We start from the raw sequence: 21,015 nt of genomic DNA on the forward strand, positions 1-21,015 counted from the left end.
TCCATCTTGGGCACCTGGGCACATCCTCAGCTTCTGCAGCCAAAGCCACAGTGTGCTTTGGGTGCCTGGGTACCAAGGAGGAGGCTCCCATCACCTCCTGGGTGGCAGGGCAGCATTTCCGTGCCTCTTTCCTTCCTCCGGCGGTTCTGTTGTTAAAATGAACAAAGGGGATTTTCCCCATGAGGGTCATTTCCATTTCTAGAACAGCAGGGAACCTCTCAGAGACCTCATCTGAGCCCCTACCCTGCCCTCTCTAGCACAGATACTCCAAATCACATCCCACCATTCAACGATAGTTCCTCTTCTAAGGAAGGACTCCTATTGTTTTTCACAGCTTGGTCTTTTTTCTCTAGCTAGACATTCCAAAATCGCAAGGGTCAACCTTAGACATCTATTTTGTAGTCCCCAGAGCACCAGCCCTGGTCCAATAAATATGCCGGCACTCAATAAATATGACGGCACTCAATAAATATGACTTCACTAGCTCTTTCCACCCAAAAGGCTAGTTTCATAAGCAACCCAAAAATTGGCTTGTTAGGGGGAAAGAAAAACAAAGAAAAATCTACAGGTCCTTCAAAGTGCTTTTGATATTCTCTCCTTCCTTTTCAGCCCCTTCCCCACACCCATGCACACTAAAATTACCTAAATAAGATTCTATCAGAAGCCAGACATTTAGAAGAACATATTTTCGAGGGATTTTTTTCAACAAAGCTTGGATGCCTGTGAAGGTTATAAATTTACAGCTGAAGATCCTCTGCCAGAAGTTCTTCGGGGTGGTTACAGCTGTGAAATACAAGCTTTAGGTGACTATGCATCCTCTTTGTGGCCCCAGCCTGATTCCAACAGCTGGTATTCCTGACAACATAACTCATCACAACAATAATGAAATAACAAGAATATTCAGATTTACATACCACCCTTCACCTAAGGGTCTCTGAGCAACTTCAAACACAGCTGAAATGGCTCCAAACCATGCACCTCTCCAACTTTGATTTAGAAGCTAAAAGATGAGTCAGCCTGCTGTGTGTAATCCCTTGGCAAAAATCATACACTTCACCATAAATGGAAACAGTGAGTCCTGGCTCCTCTTCAATAATCTTCCTTCCTTTCCTTATGTCTTTCTTCTTTGTTGGTATATAACCATTGGTATAACCTAGACCCCACCTGTACATTTTATTTTGTGCTTCCAAGATTTTTTTGCAGAGGGTAAGTATACCATAAAAATGAAGTGTCTTTCTACTTTGCAAGGTTCCGTGAAATAACTTTTCAATGGGATACCTAAGAAATGGGAAATTCTGTGTAATCTGTGATTTGAGTTCAGTAGAAACCCTCTGTCCTCCAATACTTTATTTTTTCAACATTTGCACATTTATTTTTCCAAAATTATAGCTATTTCTTGACTTACCTTACTCTACTCTACTCGACTGGAAAATCTTAAAAAACAAGACCTGGGTGTTTAGAGTCCTTCTCTTTACAGCAATTTCTCTCATGCCTTGTGCAGGGAATATGTAGACCTGTGACACATTTCTTTATTTCTGAATTGAACCCATGATCTAAATTTTCTCTCAAATATATAATGATCCCAATGTCTACATTAGGATACAAATGGGAGGGTAAAAACAGTAAATGCTCAAACTCTATCTTTTACTCCACTGGACCTAAACAAACAGCTCCCAATGGGTACCTTGGGACCATTATCTCTGGAAACAAGGAAAACAGATTACTAGACTCATCAGCGTAGGAGTCAGATCTCTTGCTTTAGTCCAGCACAGCAACAGAGGGAAATTCCTCTGAGATCTTGGCTTATTTCAGCCCCACGGCTGGGCAGATAAAATGCTGACCCTCTTGGAAAACCTTGGCTCTTAGTCATTCATTAAATCTGAATAAGGAATCTACTATGTGTCAGACATTGTGCTCAGGGCTGAGAATATAAGAATGTGCATTGCTCTGTCCCTGAGGAACTTGTAGTCCAAGGAGGGAGACCACTGGAGAAACAGAGAAGCGCAGCAAAACACTTAAGGGACATGACATAATTATGCACACGGCGGACGTGGCTCCATCTGAACCCAAGCTGACTGACGCTTCCTCGCAACCACAGGCGGGGCTGTAGGCATACTTTAAAGCTCTGGGCTCTGAACCCGCCTGCCCTCCTCTGACCTGTGCCATTATAACACAGCCGGGGCCATGCCTTGTGTTCTGGCATCCCGAGAGCGGTGCTTTTCTTGTACCCTCTGGGAACTTTCTGGCTTCTTCCCTGGATGTCATCTTTTTGTTCTCTCTTGGCTCTACACTCTGTAACCCACAGCCTGCTTGTTTTCTTTTCTCACTTGAACTCTGTGGCTAGATGGTATTTTCAGATATTAATCTTTCTTTCTCTCTGTATCTGTATTTGTATGTTTCCATCCTCCAGTTTAGGCTGGTTAGCAGTCTTGATATACCACAAGTTCCAGAAGGATGCATTTGGGGTCAAAAGCAGAAATAGCGCAAGTCCTTCTGACTTCCCCCCAACACACAAAAACATGTGTAAGCCTTTAAGAGAACTTGGTGGTTTGGGGAGAAGATGGGAGAGTGTGTGAGAAGCGAGAAGAAGGGGGCTTCATCCTTCTTCCTTCTCTGCCCGAGAAAGAGATGTCCCTGGGCTAGAGGAAGGACAGGAAGGAAGAAAGATACCAAAGGGTCCCAGAGCAGACATGCTTCCCTCATGCTCCCACAATCCTGACAGCAAAAGTGCAAGTGGAAGGGCTGGGTGGAGGTTAAGCTAGTCAGACAAAACCACAGGCAGCATCACACGGCATAGCCATGGCAGAGAAAAACGGATCTAGTAGGAAGGATGACAGCCTCAGCAGTAACCTCCCTGAGAGATGACAAAGGACCAGATCACTGCTCTGTACCCTGGTGCCTCAGCACAGCGTAAGAGGAAGGGAAACTCAAATAAATGAAATTAAGTTTCCCCCCCGGACTAGAAGGAGGGGTGCTCAGTATGAAATGAAGTTGACTTACAAACTGTAAAACCACATGACATTTCTAACTTATGTGCGTTGTGTGGGCTGATTCATTCTGGAGCCACCCTCTTCCTGGATGCTTTTGTCCATGTCCTGGGTCTTTAACACTGTCGAACTCTAGATCTAAATATCAGGTTTTGTTTTCTTTCTCTGTGATTTGAAGTGATATTTCAAACTGCTCTCTTTCTTTTTAATTTTTTAAAATTGAAGTATAGTTGATTTACAGTGTTGTGTTAGCTGCTTTCTAAACGTTTCTGAATGTTTCACTTCAAATTTACCATATCCTAAAGTGACTTCTATCTTTTTGACTCTCCCACACTCCCACTGTACCAACCCAGTTCTCTCCCCCATATTCTTTTCTCTGATAATAGCATTAGAGGTCACCAATACTAGAAATCTCATTTATATCCTTAGTTTCTGTGTCTCCCTCACCTCCCAGACTGGTCAATTCCACCTCAGGAATCCCCTCCATTGTCTCAGCCGAATCCATTTCCCAGATCCTCATCATCTGTCCACTGTATTCATGTTAACAGCCTCCTCCCTGGGGTCTGTGTTATCAAACCCTCTTCTACCCTGCCCAAGGCACCCCAAATCCTAGGTTCCTCTGGCTTCCTATTAGAGAAAATCCACATTCCTCAGCAGAGAATACAGAACTCTGTCTAAATATGGTCTCTGAGTACTTCATCCCCCACCAGCTCCTAAATGTTTGCACACTCACACACATACCCTAGAATCTTACCACCTCTCATGATCCAAGAGGTGACTATTGCTAAGCAATGGATTAGGAAACGGTAAGCTTGTGGCTGAGTCTAGATGATAAGCTGGTTGAACATAACTAAGCATGAAGGAAGTAAGAGCAAATGAGAGAAAATCTTGTTGTGATTTCCTTCTAGAATTTTCTTACAGAGCAAGAAATCAAACCCAGGAGAGCCTGTCGCTTAGGATAATGGTTACGGTGAATACAAATAAAGTTTCTGAACGCTGTAAGGCTGCTCTGGCCAGCTTTCCAAGAGTCCTTGGCCACTTGTGGTGCCTGTAATACCGCCATTCTCATAGGGTTTTTATTAAGTACAAAAGTGATAGTGGCGGGGGGGAGTTCTCTGTAAACTGTGTAAGTGAGGACTTACAATATTTCCTTTAAATAAATATGCATTCACTTCTGTCTCTTACAATTCAAAATTTCTTAGAAAAATTCAACTTACAGAGGGTTTGTCTTATGCAAAAAGGAAATGCCATATACCCATGACAATCCAAATAATTTTTAAATGAAAGATTGTTGGGAAATGGCTGGGTTATCTTTTACTGAGAACAGGATGGGGAATCTATATAAATTGAGAAACATTACACCATAGTTATTATCATCAGGGCAGTCCTGGTGTGTCTTGGCTGAATTTTTAATACTCTTATCTTTTTAATCTTGCATGACCCTCCCTGGCAAAGTCACTCCAAAAAGAACAGACGCTTCGTAAACATTAGAGGCTGGGGACTAGCTGTTTGTGAAACTCACTGGCCATTACGTACTGGTATGTTAGGCTAAATAAAATGTTTTATGGAAACTAATATATCCATGGTGAGGCCTCATTAAGTATATTACTGTTTTTATGGCCCCTTCAGCACAGCAAACAAATAACCTATCCTTTTCCCCAAAGACTATTCTGATCCCCACATCTGCTTTGCACTCGCCTTGCATGTAGATAAGATATCAAGGCTGGTTTTACAAGATGAAAGAGTGGAACCAGTTCTTTGCTGCTTATAAAGCCCTGATAATACATGATGAGGAATAAAGTTTTATTTCGGTATTCTCCAAACTGCGTTCTACGGAACATTAGTTCTGTAAGCGGTTAATGTGTATTCCAAAAAAATAAAAAGGAAGGAGGTAGCCATGATAAGCGGCTCCACGCGCAAATAGGTTTGGGAAATAATCAGCCAAACAAATGTAGTTTTCTTTCCTGCAGGATATGAGCCTTCAACAGGCCAAAGTGCTTTGCGAATCTCTTAGAAGGAAATATAGTATATAGAGTGCCTCGCCTCCAAAATTATTTGACCATAGGACTTATTTTCTAGAGAACACAGTACAAAAGACAGTAACGTTCCACAGAACATAGTTTAGAAGAGGCAGTTTTATTTAATAAAGCCAAGTAACCAACGACAGCCAGTTCAATCGTCTCCAGAACAGCATATTTCTCATTGAAAGTCCTAAACAAAGGAACATCCTCCACAAGCAATATTGTTACAAGAAGCATGAGACACAATCATCTGCAAATGGAGTTTCGGGTAAAACACATTAAGATTTCACAACAGCCTGAGGATTCACAATTCAGTATCTGAAGTCATTGTTTCTTTTATTGGGAATAGGAGAAAAAACTGACAAAGGAGGTTGCCATATTTTCTCCACTTTGCTGCAGGATGACAATTTTTACTAAAGCACCAGAGGGAAAATATCAGAAAAACAAAAAGCCAAGTATATCTGCTGCCCACGTTTTCCCTTGTAATTATAAAAAGCATTGTAAGAGTAGCAAGCATATAAGGTATGACAGCAAGAGTAGCCAAGGTGACCAAGAATGGGAACCACAGTGTGAAAGGCCTCTCATGTGACTCCAGGTTGTCATAATGTAATGGATGCTGTTGGTACCCCTCCTGGATCCCTTTTACCTGGCTGGTGCATCCATTCCCTAGTTGCCATGAGTGTTGGTTACTAATGGCTCCAGAGGCTCCCTCCCTGGAGAACTGCCCTCTGCAGAATAGGAATCACTTTATCCAAGAGATTATATCACCCATTCCAGGGTAGCTCACAACCAGTGACTGGCTGACAAGGGGTACAAAAAGCTAGCCTTCTCTCCCCGAGGTGGGATCAGCCATGTGGCGCAATTCATGCCCAGAGCTCCCTGTGGGATCAAGTTAAAGCTGGCCTCCAGCTGAGACCACATTGTTGCTTAGTGCTCTGCCTTGCCCTGTGCTACTTCCCTTATTCTCTTTTTCCTGAGACCACTCCAATGAATCACATACACCCAAACGCTGGTCTCAGGCTCTCCTCCTAGGGAATCCAGCCTGAGGGATACAGTTTAGAAAGTTAGATCTAAAGAGACATTTTTTCTCTTAATCACAATATTAATGTCATTCACAATGGCCAGTCTTCTTGCCTGCTTCAGGACCCTGACATCATGTTCTATGAGAGGCTCTAGATCAGTATTCCACATTATGTGGTCTTGGACCATGCACATTAGAGTTATTGGGGTGCTTGCTAAAAAGTGTAGGTTGCCAAGGCTCACCCCAGACCTAAGAAATCAGAATCTCTGTAGGTGGGACTCACAAACCACATTTTCTATATCAGGTTCTTCTCATGAATACTAGCGTTTCAGATCCACTATCAGGAGGCCACGGTTTAACCAGTTCTCCCCACCCTCCGGCAGTAACTGAGAGATACTCTCAAAGCAAGCTAATTTGTCTTCTTACCTTCTGCCTACTGATAAACTCTTCTGAGAGGAAACAGTGTGTGAATTTCCAAGTGGAAATACAGGTGGTCTGTAGAGAGAGAGAGAGAGAAAAAAAAAATGTAACCCAAGCAGACTATTGCTTTGGCTTATGACAAATTACTCCCAAATGTAAATTTTGTTTTATTTCTTTGAAACCGAAAAATGTGATTTGAGATGACAACTCTCTAAACAAATAAGCTGGAGAAGCTATGCTTATTCATCTAAAGTCAATTATTTCCAAGTATTTAATGGACTATGGGAAGGAGGAAAATCTGAAAACATTTTTTCAAAGCACAATGCAGAAAAGATTTACAGTAGCTCATAAAAATCTAAGTTGCCATATTTATTCATCTCACAAAAGTTGTCTGTTGCTTGACAATTATTTACCTAAAGAGTCTCTGATCTCTGAATCCACAGTGAAAACCACCACTCAATGCCCTGTTTTTCCATTCCTCTGACAAGCATGTGACTACCACAGCTGAGCACACATGCCCCAATCAGCAGGACAGTCAAAATTAACCACGTGTAAGTTAGTAACAAGAGCTAAAACAGAGCTCTAATAGCAAACCTGCTGTCCATCATGGAACCAAGATGGGTCAAGAGAATCAGAGTATGGTGGAGATGCCTTCTAGGGCATGGAGTTTACTGAGAAGCAGTTGATTCAAGCCTAGACTGCTTGGCAAGCATTCTCTTCTCTTCGTTGTTGTTGTTTTGGGTGTGTGTGTGGGTGTGGGTGTGGGTGTGTGCGTGTCACATGTGTGGTCTTAGTTTCTTGGTCCAAGAGAAATAAAGTGGTCTTGATTCCATGCCAAACAGAGCAGTTCCTCACTGGCTGCAATTTCTTAAGGACCATCTCAGCAGGGATCCCAAGATGAATCAGCCACCCCTAGAAAACTCACTCACCCCTAGAAGATGTGTATAATAATTATCTGGTACTTGGTTAATAGAAAATACAAGAACACACTTCTAATCGAAGTGAAGCACATTTTCAAATCTCAGACACCCAAAAAACTACCTGGTAGGAAGCACGTGGGTCATTCAACTTGTTGTTCTCTCCTGGACGTTAAAAACATGGATTCTGTGATAGCAAATCTAAACACAAAAACTCAAAGAGAAGTCCAAACTTGCAAGTTATGAAAATATATTAAGACCAATATTTTTACAAAGAGATACTCCAAATATAAAGCATTGCAAACAACACTGTTTTGGTTTTTTTTTGAGATACGCGGGCCTCTCACTGTTGTGGCCTCTCCCGTTGCAGAGCACAGGCTCCGGACGTGCAGGCTCAGCAGCCATGGCTCACAGGCCCAGCCGCTCCACGGCATGTGGGATCTTCCTGGACCGGGGCACGAACCTGTGTCCCCTGCATCGTCAGGCAGACTCTCAACCACTGCGCCACCAGGGAAGCCCAATATTCCATTTCTTGATCTAGACCCTGGCTACACAGGTCTGGCCACTTTGTGAAAATATTTTGAGTTGTATACTTACAATTCATATACTTACAATAGTATTTTATGTTATACGCTATGGACTCAATTGTGTCCCCTCCCCCCAAATTCATATGTTGAAGTCCTAACCCCAAATGTGATGGAACTTAGAGATGGAGTCTTTCAGCAGTGATTAGATTTTGATGAGATCATATGGGTGGGGCCCCCATGATGGGATTAGTGCTCTTATAAGAAAACATAACAGAGAGCTTGGTCTCCCTTTCTCTCTGCCATGTAAGGACATAGTGAGAAGGTGGCTGTCTGCAAGCTAAGAAGAGGGTTCTCAGCAGGAATTGAATGGGTCAACACTTTGATCTTGGACTTCCTAGCCTTCAGAATTATGAGAAATAAATGTCTGTTGTTTAAGCCACCAGTCTATGGTATTTTATTATAGCAGCCTGATCATATTAATATATTATATTCAGTAAAGTTTACTCAGACTAAAACAATAACAAAAAAGCAATGGTAAACATTAGAGAAATAGTCTGTTAAAAACAGAATATACTTGAAAACTGTGATTTCAGTACAGTGTCTTGTGATATTAGTGAGGGATGATTGTTGAGACCTTCTCAAATTCCCAAATTTGCAAATATCCCTTTAGATAAAACAAATCCCCACTGGGATATGGTTCTAGGACAGGACAGGCACTTCCTACATGACAGGTTCTGGACACTAGCCTTGCAGTCTTTGAAACTCAAATATTTGCTTCAGTAAAACGACAAGTGACTTCCTGTTTGGGTCACTCACACACACACACACACACACACACACACACACACACACACACACAGACAATACCACTACTGTCATCTCCACAAATGCCAAGTCTGCCATATAAGGTTTGGGGATATAAAGCAAAGCCAGAGGTATCAAGAATAGATTGGGCAAAACCATAATTCAAAAAGATGCATGCACCCCAATGTTCACTGCAGCACTATTTACGAAAGCCAGGACATGGAAGCAGCCTAAATGTCCATCGACAGAGGAATGGTTAAAGAAGATGTGGTACATATATACAATGGAGTATTACTCAGCCATAAAAAGTAATGAAATAATGCCATTTGCAGCAACATGAATGGACCTAGAGATTGTCATACTGAGTGAAGTAAGTCAGACAGATGAAGACAAATATCATATAATATCACTTATATGTGGAATCTAAAAAATGTATACAAATGAACTTATCTACAAAACAGAAATAGAGTTACAGATATAGAAAACAAAGTTATGGTTACCAGGGGGTAAGGGAGGGAGGATAAATTGGGAGATTGGGACTGACATATATACATTACTATATATAAAATAGATAACTAATAAGGACCTACTGTATAGCACAGGGAACTCTACTCAATACTCTGTAGTGGCCTATATGGGAAAAAAATCTAAAAAAGAGTGGATATGTATATATGTATAACTGATTCACTTTTCTGTACAGCAGAAACTAACACAACATTGAAATCAACTCTACTACAATAAAAAATTTAACAAATAGCTTTCCAATCTTAAAAAAAAAAATAGATTGGGCAGAAACGGTCATCATGGATCACAAACTCATAGTGGAGTATGAAATACCTTTCCTGAAAAGTTAAAAATTAGATATGTCATCTGTTTCTGATCAATAGAACTTGGGCTTCTGTAAGAAAATTTCAACCAGTGACACTGGACTCTAGTAATGGGAGTTGACATACAAGGGCTGGGAACTAATTCTTTGTATATCCTAGACTAGATACTCACTATAGGATGATATTTATTTTGGGTGAAAAATACTTTAAAAATGTTGGAGATCATGCAACATAATAAAAGTAACACTTGTGGGCAAAAACTAAAGGTATCAGAGTAGATAGCTACTGGAAGGGCAGCTTGCAAAGTGTTCTGGAGCCCTACTGACTGCCTGGATTGAATCTGGCTCCACCCACTTAGTAGCTCCACCTACTTGGCCTTGGGCAAGTTACTTAACCTTTTCATGCCTCAGTCTCCTCACCCATACATAGGGTGATAATAATTATCCTCCGTGGGATCATTGTGAGTCAGTGGAGTTAACTCAGTGTGCCTGCCATCTAGTAAACAGTATACATACACCTGGACTGTTACTACAGAACAAGAAATAGCTTTGAGATTCTTAGAGCTAGTAGATAGGACTCAACAAATAGTTTTCCCTTCGTGGCTTAAAGTAGAGGAAAAGAAAGAGGAAAGCAAGGCCAGTTGTGGGTTGGGATTTCAGGAGCCCCCAGAGCACTTCCCTCACTTGCTCAGAGACACCAGAATTGCCTAAACATATTCCACAAACAGAAGGTCTCGAAATAGCAACAGCCCCTTAAAGCAGCTCTTTGAATTTCACCTTATTTACACTACGATGTAAATGATTACTGGCAGGACCCTTGCCAGACATTCATTTGAAAACTGGAATACAGAGCTCCCCGGGGCACTGGATACTTGAAAAGAGAGTCTCAAGAAACTTGAAAGAGAAGAGGCTAGGGAGGTTGAAGGCCAACTTCAGCATTTTTTTTTTCTATAATCAGACCGGACACAGGAAACTATTTCCTTATTTTAAAAAAGAAGACTTAAAGAAATCTTCTGGGTACTACAAGTTCCCCCAAATCATTTCTCCTCCGTTACTTGTGTTTGTCAAGTGACGTGCTTATAAGCTTAAATTACCAGTGATTACATGTGCTTTGCCTGTGTAAATATGAGCTTTGTATTAAACAGTAACAAAGGGCTTCCCTGGTGGCGCAGTGGTTGAGAGTCCGCCTGCCGACGCAGGGGACGCGGGTTCGTGCCCCGGTCCTGGAAGATCCCACATGCCGCCAAGCGACTGGGCGCCTGCGTGTCTGGAGCCTGTGCTCCGCAACGGGAGAGGCCACAACAGTGAGAGGGCCGCATACCGCAAAAAAAAAAAAAATAATAACAGTAACAAACAAAGCGATAGAAAACTGCGTAGGTGCAATTTTAACTCTCACAAAGATGCAAGTCTTTGGAAACATAATATGTGGTTTTATGTACTTTAAGGGTACATAAAAAAGTAGAATGTGATTAAAACAACCACCGTGCTGGATAGCATACATCTCTAGAAATGGATCTGTGATGAGCTTTTAAGGGTGATATAGTAACTGGCTATAAATGTTGACAGCAAAAGTTAGCAGGCCATTTCTAACAGAACTTCTTAAATTTATGAACAATAAAGGCTTATGGAGCCCTTCCTGGAATGGTTTGTTCAGGCCAAGAATCTAACTTCACACCGTCCTTGTGGTCTGTGCCTGCCCGAGGCAACAAGCCATTCCAACACATCCTCCGGAGACCCTTTCAAGGTCTGTGGTTCTGCAATAAAGAGATAACTTACAAGAAGGGGAATCAGCATGCAGAGAAAATGCCTCCATTGAAACACTCCTTAGAGTCTGGATTACTCCAAATTACCTTCTCCTGGGAACTCAGGACCATTGTTCCTTCTTAATTCAGGAAAAAGTGTATTTGGGTGAAAATCTTCTACCCTTCCTGATTTCCACAAAGGAAAAAAAAAATCAAACAAGTTCTCTCTATTGAATTAAGGGTGGTTAAAATAGTAGATGGGTAGAAATTATTATGACTATACAGAGCCACATTAAAATAACCAGAAAGATAAGAAAAGGGAGATAGAAAAGGGGCAAAAAAAGTAAACTAAAGAGATTGCAGGTAAGTAATTCTCATTTTTTAGAATCTTGGCCTGAGGTTTTCCTGTGAATTTTAGATAAAGATATTCAGCCTCTGCAGAAATCTCTAATAAAACAACCAACCCAACAATAATGCATTCTCCTGCTGCAGCAGAAGACTGCGGTTCAATTTTCCAGCATTCATGATCTGTATTTCCGTGCAAGAAAGAGGGCCAAGGAAAAAGGATTTTTCCATAAGGCAATTAAGGTATAACATGGATTAGGAGGAAAATAAAATGACTCTTTATCTTCTTCTATGTAAATATTTTTCCTAATATACCACCTGCTGGAAGCCTCTGGCAGAATATGATTGCAAGAACATAATTTCTGTGAAGCAATTTTCTTAATTCTTGAGAAATTCAGTCAAAAGTGGGACAGCTCTTGAGTTATCTAAGACATTATCTCAACTCAAACCACTGCTTTGCCCAACTTTTACCAACCTGCCCCAGAAATCTCCATTTATCAGTTTTTCTGTTTGGTGTGATGAATTCTTTTTGCTTCCTCCTTGAGTCTGAAATCTAATCAGTTAATGGATAACCTTTCCACTTCCAAATCTGGGAGTCATCTTGATTTCCTCACCCTCTCATCTTCATACCAGCCCGCCCCAGTGATCCTACACACACACACACACACACACACACACACACACACACACGTTCACAGTGACTAAAATATGCAGTTGAGTGTGACTCTCCCTGTGGACAGTGCCTTTTTCCCTCCTCTACACCTACTCAAATTCCAGACCTTTACGGCCGAACTCAAATTCATCTTCTCCAGGCAACTTTGCTGGATGAGACCTACTCAAGGCACTTAACACTGAAGTACCAAGGTCAAACGCTGTGCAAACAAATTCCAGGTCTTTGGTTCGGTTCTTTTAACATTGCTTAAAATAGCATGGCTCTTTAGTCTTTGGTTCTTGGTTCTCCCATCCCCAAGCCCTACTTCCACCTGCACCTGCTCTACCCCCACCCTACCCACAACCCCCCTACACACACACACCCACATGCACACAACAGACTATCAAGAGCAGGAATCTGTTTGATTACTTTGTACCCTTTGTCCCTTGCCTTTCCCCCCATCCTTCCTGGATCATCAAAAAATACAATCTTAGGTTTCCCTGGTGGCGCAGTGGTTGAGAATCTGCCTGCCAATGCTGGGGACACGGGTTCGAGCCCTGGTCTGGGAGGATCCCACATGCCGCGGAGCAACTAGGCCCGTGAGCCACAACTACTGAGCCTGCGCGTCTGGAGCTTGTGCTCCTCAACAAGAGAGGCCGCGATAGTGAGAGGCCCGCGCACCGCAATGAAGAGTGGCCCCAGCTTGCCGCAACTAGAGAAAGCCCTCGCACAGAAACGAAGACCCAACACAGCCCAAAATAAAAATTAATTAATTAATTAATTTTTAAAAATACAGTCTTTTTAGTACTATAGTTACTAAACACATAAATACTTGTTCACCATTTTTTTGATAGCCAGACACAAAGGCCACAGAAACTAAACTGCCATTTAAATACATGACCCAGGAGGCACCCAAATGTCAACACCAGTGGTTTTCTTGAGGGTTGCCTTTGAGGGTGGGAGCTGGAGCAGAAAGAGTTTTAATTAATCTGTATATGAGACGACACAGTGTCTTCACAAAACTCTGCTTGACTTTTCCCATCCCTCACCAGACTATGGGAGACATGAGAAGATGGCAGAAGAGTAGACGCGGAGATCACCTTCCTCCCCACAGATACATCAGAAATACAGCTACACGTGGAACAACTCCTACAGAACACCTACTGAATGCTGGCAGAAGACCTCAGACCTCCCAAAAGGCAAGAAACTCCCCACGTACCTGGGTAGGGAAAAAGAAAAGAGAATAAACAGAGACAAAAGCATGGGGACGGGACCTGCACCAGTGCGAGGGAGCTATGAAGGAGGAAGGGTTTCCACCCACTAAAAGCCCCTTCGTGGGCGGAGACTGCGGGTGGCTGAGGGGGGAGCTTCGGAGCCCCAGAGGAGAGCACAGCAACAGGGCTGCGGAGGGCAAAGAGGAGAGATTCCCACACAGAGGATCAGTGCCGACCTGCACTCACCAGACCGAGAGGCTTGTCTGCTCCCCCGCCGGGGCGGGCGGGGGCTGGGAGCTGAGGCTCGGGCTTCGGTCGGAGCGCAGGGAGAGGACTGGGGTTGGCGGCGTGAACACAGCCTGATGCGGGTTAGCGCGCCACGGCTAGCCGGGAGGGAGTCCGGGGAAAAGTCTGGACCTGCCGAAGAGGCAAGAGACTTTTTCTTCCCTCTTTGCTTCCTGGTGCACGAGGAGAGGGGATTAAGAGCGCTGCTTAAAGGAGCTTCAGAGACGGGCGCGAGCCGTGGCTAAAAGTGCGGACCCCGGAGACGGGCATGAGACGCTAAGGATGTTGCTGCCGCCACCAAGAAGCCTGTGTGCGAGCACAGGTCACTCTCCACACCTCCCCTCCCGGGAGCCTGTGCAGCCCGCCACGGCCAGGGTCCCGGGATCCACGGACAACTTCCCTGGGAGAACGCACGGCGCGCCTCAGGCTGGTGCAACGTCATGCCGGCCTCTGCCGCCGCAGGCCCGCCCCGCACTCCGTGCCCCTCCCTCCCCCCTGGCCTGAGTGAGCCACAGCCCCCAGATCAGCGGCTCCTTTAACCCCGTCCTGTCTGAGCGAAGAACAGACACCCTCCAGTGACCTTCACGCAGAGACGGGGCCACATCCAAAGCTGAACCCCGGGAGCTGTGCAAACAAAGAAGAGAAACGGAAATCTCTCCCAGCAGCCTCAGGCGCAGCAGATTAAATCTCCACAATCAACTTGATGTACCCTGCATCTGTGGAATACCTGAATAGACAACCAATCATCCCCAACTGAGGAGGTAAACTTTGGGAACAAGATATTTTTTCCCCTTTTCCTCTATTTGTGAGTGTGTATGTGTATGCTTCTGTGTGAGATTTTGTCTGTATAGCTTTGCTTTCACCATTTGTCCTAGGGTTCTGTCTGTCCGTTTTTGTCTTTTTGTTCTTTTTACTTTAAAAAATTTTTTTCTTAATAATTACTTTTTATTTTAATAACTTTATTTTATTTTATCTTATTTTATTTTATCCTCTCTCTTTCTTTCTATTTTCTTTCCCTTTTATTCTGAGCCATATGGATGAAAGGCTCTTCTCCAGCCACACATCAGGGCTGTGCCACTGAGGTGGGAGAGCCAACTTCAGGACACTGGTCCACAAGAGACTTCCCAGCTCCACGTAATATCAAATGGCGAAAATCTCCCAGAGATCTCCATCTCAACACCAACACCCAATTCACTCAACAACCAGCAAGCTACAGTGCAGGACACCCTATGCCAAACAACTAGCAAGACAGGAACACAGCTCCACCCACTAGCAGAGAGGCTGCCTAAAATCATAATAAGGCCACAGACACCCCAAAACACACCACCGGACGTGGACCTGCCCACCAGAAAGACAAGATCCAGCCTCATCCACCAGAACACAGGCACTAGTCCCCTCCACCAGGAAACCTACATAACCCACTGAAGCAACCTTAGTCACTGGGGACAGACACCAAAAACAACGGGAACTATGAACCTGCAGCCTGTGAAAAGGAGACCCAAACACAGTAAGATAAGCAAAATGAAAACAAAGAAAAACACACAGCAGATGAAGGAGCAAGGTAAAAACCCACCAGACCTAACAAATGAAGAGCAAATAGGCAGTCTACCTGAAAAAGAATTCAGAATAATGATAGTAAAGATGATCCAAAATCTTGGAAATAGAATAGACAAAATGCAAGAAACATTTAACAAGGACCTAGAAGAACTGAAGAGGAAACAAACAATGATGAACAACACAATAAATGAAATTAAAAATACTCTAGAAGGGATCAATAGCAGAATAACTGAGGCAGAAGAACGGATAAGTGACGTGGAAGATAAAATAGTGGAAATAACTACTGCAGAGCAGAATAAAGAAAAAAGAATGAAAAGAACTGAGGACAGTCTCAGAGACCTCTGGGACAACATTAAATGCATCAACATTCGAATTATAGGGGTCCCAGAAGAAAAAGAGAAAAAGAAAGGGACTGAGAAAATATTTGAAGAGATTATAGTTGAAAACTTCCTTAATATAGGAAAGGAAATAGTTAATCAAGTCCAGGAAGCACAGAGTCTCATACAGGATAAATCCAAGGAGAAACACGCCAAGACACATATTAATCAAACTATACAAAATTAAATACAAAGAAAACATATTAAAAGCAGCAAGGGAAAAACAACAAATAACACACAAGGGAATCCCCATAAGGTTAACAGCTGATCTTTCAGCAGAAACTCTGAAAGCCAGACGGGAGTGGCAGGACATATTTAAAGTGATAAAGGAGAAAAACCTACAACCAAGATTACTCTACCCAGCAAGGATCTCATTCAGATTTGATGGAGAAATTAAAACCTTTACAGACAAGCAAAAGCTGAGAGAGTTCAGCACCACCAGACCAGCTTTACAACAAATGCTAAAGGAACTTCTCTAGGCAAGAAGCACAAGAGAAGGAAAAGACATACAATAACAAACCCAAAACAATTAAGAAAATGGGAATAGGAACATACATATCGATAATTACCTTAAATGTAAATGGATTAAATGCTCCCACCAAAAGAAACAGACTGGCTGAACGGATACAAAAACAAGACTCGTATATATGCTGTCTACAAGAGACCCATTTCAGACCTAGGGACACATACAGACAGAAAGTGAGGGGATGGAAAAAGATATTCCATGCAAATGCATATCAGAAGAAAGCTGGAATAGCAATTCTCATATCAGACAAAATAGACCCTAAAATAAAGACTATTAGAAGAGACAAAGAAGGACACTACATAATGATCAAGGGATCGATCCAAGAAGAAGATATAACAATTGTAAATATTTACGCACCCTACATAGGAGCACCTCAATACATAAGGCAAATACTAACAGCCATAAAAGGGGAAATCAACAGTAACACAATGATAGTAGGGAACTTTAACACCCCACTTTCACCCATGGACAGATCATCCAAAATGAAAATAAATAAGGAAACACAAGCTTTAAATGAACATTAAACAAGATGGACTTAATTGATATTTATAGGACATTCCATCCAAAAACAACAGAATACACATTTTTCTCAAGTGCTCATGGAACATTCTCCAGGATAGATCATATCTTGGGTCACAAATCTAGCCTTGGTAAATTTAGGAAAATTGAAATCGTATCAAGTATCTTTTCCGACCACAACGCTATGAGACTAGATATCAATTACAGGAAAAGATCTGTAAAAAATACAAACACATGGAAGCTAAACAATACACTACTTAATAACGAAGTGATCACTGAAGAAATCAAAGAGGAAATCCAAAAATACCTAGAAACAAATGACAACGGAGACACAAGGACCCAAAACCTATGGGATGCAGCAAAAGCAGTTCTAAGAGGGAAGTTTATAACAATACAATCCTACCTTAAGAAACAGGAAACACCTCAAACAACCTAGCCTTGCACCTAAATCAATTAGAGAAAGAAGAACAAAAAACCCCAAAGTTAGCAGAAGGAAAGAAATCATAAAGATCAGATCAGAAATAAATGAAAAAGAAATGAAGGAAATGATAGCAAAGATCAATAAAACTAAAAGCTGGTTCTTTGAGAAGATAAACAAAATTGATAAAACACTAGCCAGACTCATCAAGAAAAAAACGGAGAAGACTCATATCAATAGAATGAAATGAAAAAGGAGAAGTAACAACTGACACTGCAGAAATACAAAGGATCATGAGAGATTACTAGAAGCAACTCTATGACAATAAAATGGACAGCCTGGAGAAATGGACAAGTTCTTAGAAATGCACAACCTGCTGAGACTGAACCAGGAGGAAATAGAAAATATGAACAGAACAATCACAAGCACTGAAATTGAAACTGTGATTAAAAATCTTCCAACAAACAAAAGCCCAGGACCAGACGGTTTCACAGGAGAATTCTATCAAACACTTAGAGAAGAGCTAACACCCATCTTTCTCAAACTCTTCCAAAATATAGCAGAGAGAGGAACACTCCCAAACTCATTCTACGAGGCCACCATCAACCTGATACCAAAACCAGACAAAGATGTCACAAAGAAAGAACACTACAGGCCAATATCACTGATGAACATAGATGCAAAAATCCTCAACAAAATACTAGCAAACGGAATCCAACAGCACATTAATGGGATCATACACCATGATCAAGTGGGGTTTATTCCAAGAATGCAAGGATTCTTCAGTATACGCAAATCAATCAACGTGATACACCATATTAACAAATTGAAAGAGAAAAACCATATGATCATCTCAATAGATGCAGAGAAAGCTTTCGACAAAATTCAACACCCATTTATGATAAAAACCCTGCAGAAAGTAGGCTTAGAGGGAACTTTCCTCAACATAATAAAGGCCATATATGACAAACCCACAGCCAACATCGTCGTCAATGGTGAAAAACTGAAACCATTCCCACTAAGATCAGGAACAAGACAAGGTTGACCACTCTCACCACTCTTATTCACCATAGTTTTGGAAGTTTTAGATACAGCAATCAGAGAAGAAAAGGAAATAAAAGGAATCCAAATCGGAACAGAAGTAAAGCTGTCACTGTTTGCAGATGACATGATACAATACATAGAGAATCCTAAAGATGCTACCGGAAAATTACTAGAGATAATCAATGAATTTGGTAAAGTAGCAGGATTCAAAATTAATGCACAGAAATTTCTGGGATTCTTATACACTAGTAATGAAAAATCTGAAAGTAAAATTAAGAAAACACTCCCATTTACCAATGCAACAAAAAGAATAAAATATCTAGGAATAAACTTACCTAAGGATACAAAGGACCTGTATGCATAAAATTATAAGACACTGATGAAAGAAATTAAAGATGATACAAATAAATGGAGAGGTATACCATGTTCTTGGATTGGAAGAATCAATATTGTGAAAATGACTCTACTACCCAAAGCAATCTACAGATTCAATGCAATCCCTATCAAACTATCACTGGCATTTTTCACAGAACTAGAACTAAAAATTTCACAATTTGTGTGGAAACACAAAAGACCTCGAATAGCCAAAGCAATCTTGAGAACGAAAAATGGAGCTGGAGGAATCAGGCTCCCTGACTTCAGACTATACTACAAACCTAAAGTAATCAGGACAGTATGGTACTGGCACAAAAACAGAAATATAGATCAATGGAACAGGATAGAAAGCCCAGAGATAAACCCATGCACTTATGGTCACCTTATCTTTGATAAAGGAGGCAAGAATATACAGTGGAGAAAAGACAGCCTCTTCAATAAGAGGAAAACAGGCAGAACACTCTATGACATAATTCACAGCAAGATCCTTTTTTGATCCACCTCCCAGAGAAATGGAAATAAAAACAAAAACAAACAAATGGGACCTAATGACACTTCAAAGCTTTTGCACAGCAAAGGAAACCATAAACAAGACCAAAAGACAACCCTCAGAATGGGAAAAAATATTTGCAAATGAAGCAACCGACAAAGGATTAATCTCCAAAATTTATAAGCAGCTCATGCAGCTCAATAACAAAAAAACAAACAACCCAATGCAAAATTGGGCAGAAGACCTAAATAGACATTTCTCCAAAGAAGATATACAGATTGCCAACAAACACATGAAAGAATACTTAACATCATTAATCATTAGAGAAATGCAAATCAAAACTACAATGCGATATCATCTCACACTGGTCAGAATGGCCATCATCAAAAAATCTAGAAACAATAAATGCTGGAGAGGGTGTGGAGAAAAGGGAACACTCTTGCACTGTTGGTGGGAATGTAAATTGATACAGCCACTATGCAGAACAGTATGGAGGTTCCTTAAAAAACTAAAAATAGAACTACCATACGACCCAACAATCCCACTACTGGGCATATACCCTGAGTAAACCATAATTCAAAAAGAGTCATGTACCAAAATGTTCATTGCAGCTCTATTTACAATAGCCAGGACATGGAAGCAACCTAAGTGTCCGTCGACAGATGAATGGATAAAGAAGATGTGGCACATATATACAATGGAATATTACTCAGCCATAAAAAGAAATGAAATTGAGTTATTTGTAGTGAGGTGGATGGACCTAGAGCCTGTCTTACAGAGTGAAGTCAGAAAGAGAAAAACAAATACCGTATGCTAACACATATATATGAAATCTAAGAAAAAAAAAAAAAAGGTCATGAAGAACCTAGGGTAAGACAGGAATAAAGACACAGACCTACTAGAGCATGGACTTGAGGATATGGGGAGGGGGAAGGGTAAGCTGTGACAAAGTGAGAGAGTGGCATGGATATATATACACTACCAAATGTAAAATAGACAGCTAGTGGGAAGTAGCTGCATAGCACAGGGAGATCAGCTAGGTGGTTTGTGACCACCTTGAGGGGTGGGATAGGGAGGGTGGGAGGGAGGGAGACACAAGAGGGAAGAGATATGGGAACATATGTATATGTATAACTGATTCACTTTGTTATAAAGCAGAAACTAACACAGCACTGTAAAGCAATTACACTCCAATAAAGATATTAAAAAAAAAAACAGACTATGAGAATCCCAGCTCCCTGACTCATCAGCCTGGAGACATATCCTTTTGCCGGGCTGCCCCTCCATTCCAGGCCAGTTTCTTCTCTGCAGACACCACAGAGGTAATGGCTGAAATGCTTTAGAGCATCCCAATCATAGCATTTATCCCACTGTCATGTGATTAATTAAGGTTGCCAGAGTTAGCGAATTAAAGTACAGAATGTCAGTTAAATTTAAATTTCAGATAAATAGGAAGTCATTTTTTAGTATAAGTGTGTCCCAAATTTTCTATGAGAATACTTCTACTTTAAAAATGATTTGTTGTATATCTGAAATTCAAATTTACCTGAGCATCCCGTGTTTTATCTGGCAGCCCTACCCAAAATAAACTGGGACCATCTCTGGTGCCACCCACCTCAACCCATGCTGTGTACCTAGTCGGCACCTCATAAATGTTTTCTGGATGGATACACACTGAAAGGTAAACTTTCACATTAGTGTAAATGAACAGGACTCTATGGGGCCTTTTCAGGACAGATCCCTCCCCCAAATCCTCTGCTGTAGCTCCTCTCTGAATTACCCAGATAATAGTATCTCATGCACATTTCCTGAATTTTTCAAATGCTAAAAACCACCACCAAATGGAAGAACTTAACTACTTGATGATCATGAGCCCCCAGACCTTTGGGCACCTCAGGATAATGTTAACTGCCCTGTTACCTCACCATCAACCAATCAGAGAATTGTG

At 41.6% G+C, this 21,015-nt stretch overlaps 1 long non-coding RNA gene across 1 annotated transcript in view; it reads right to left on the reverse strand.

The window, feature by feature from the left end:
* Positions 1–21,015, reverse strand: part of LOC117199395 (uncharacterized) — a 101,454-nt gene that overhangs the window by 71,003 nt on the left and 9,436 nt on the right. Inside the window, exons 2-3 of the long non-coding RNA XR_007470609.1 lie at positions 7,491–7,580; positions 6,456–6,524 (exon numbers count right to left, since the gene is read on the reverse strand). This is a non-coding gene — a long non-coding RNA (uncharacterized LOC117199395). The remainder of the gene's footprint in view (positions 1–6,455; positions 6,525–7,490; positions 7,581–21,015) is intronic.

The sequence above is a fragment of the Orcinus orca genome, chromosome 12 (genome assembly GCF_937001465.1).
Source record: "Orcinus orca chromosome 12, mOrcOrc1.1, whole genome shotgun sequence".
Lineage (NCBI taxonomy): Eukaryota > Metazoa > Chordata > Mammalia > Artiodactyla > Delphinidae > Orcinus > Orcinus orca.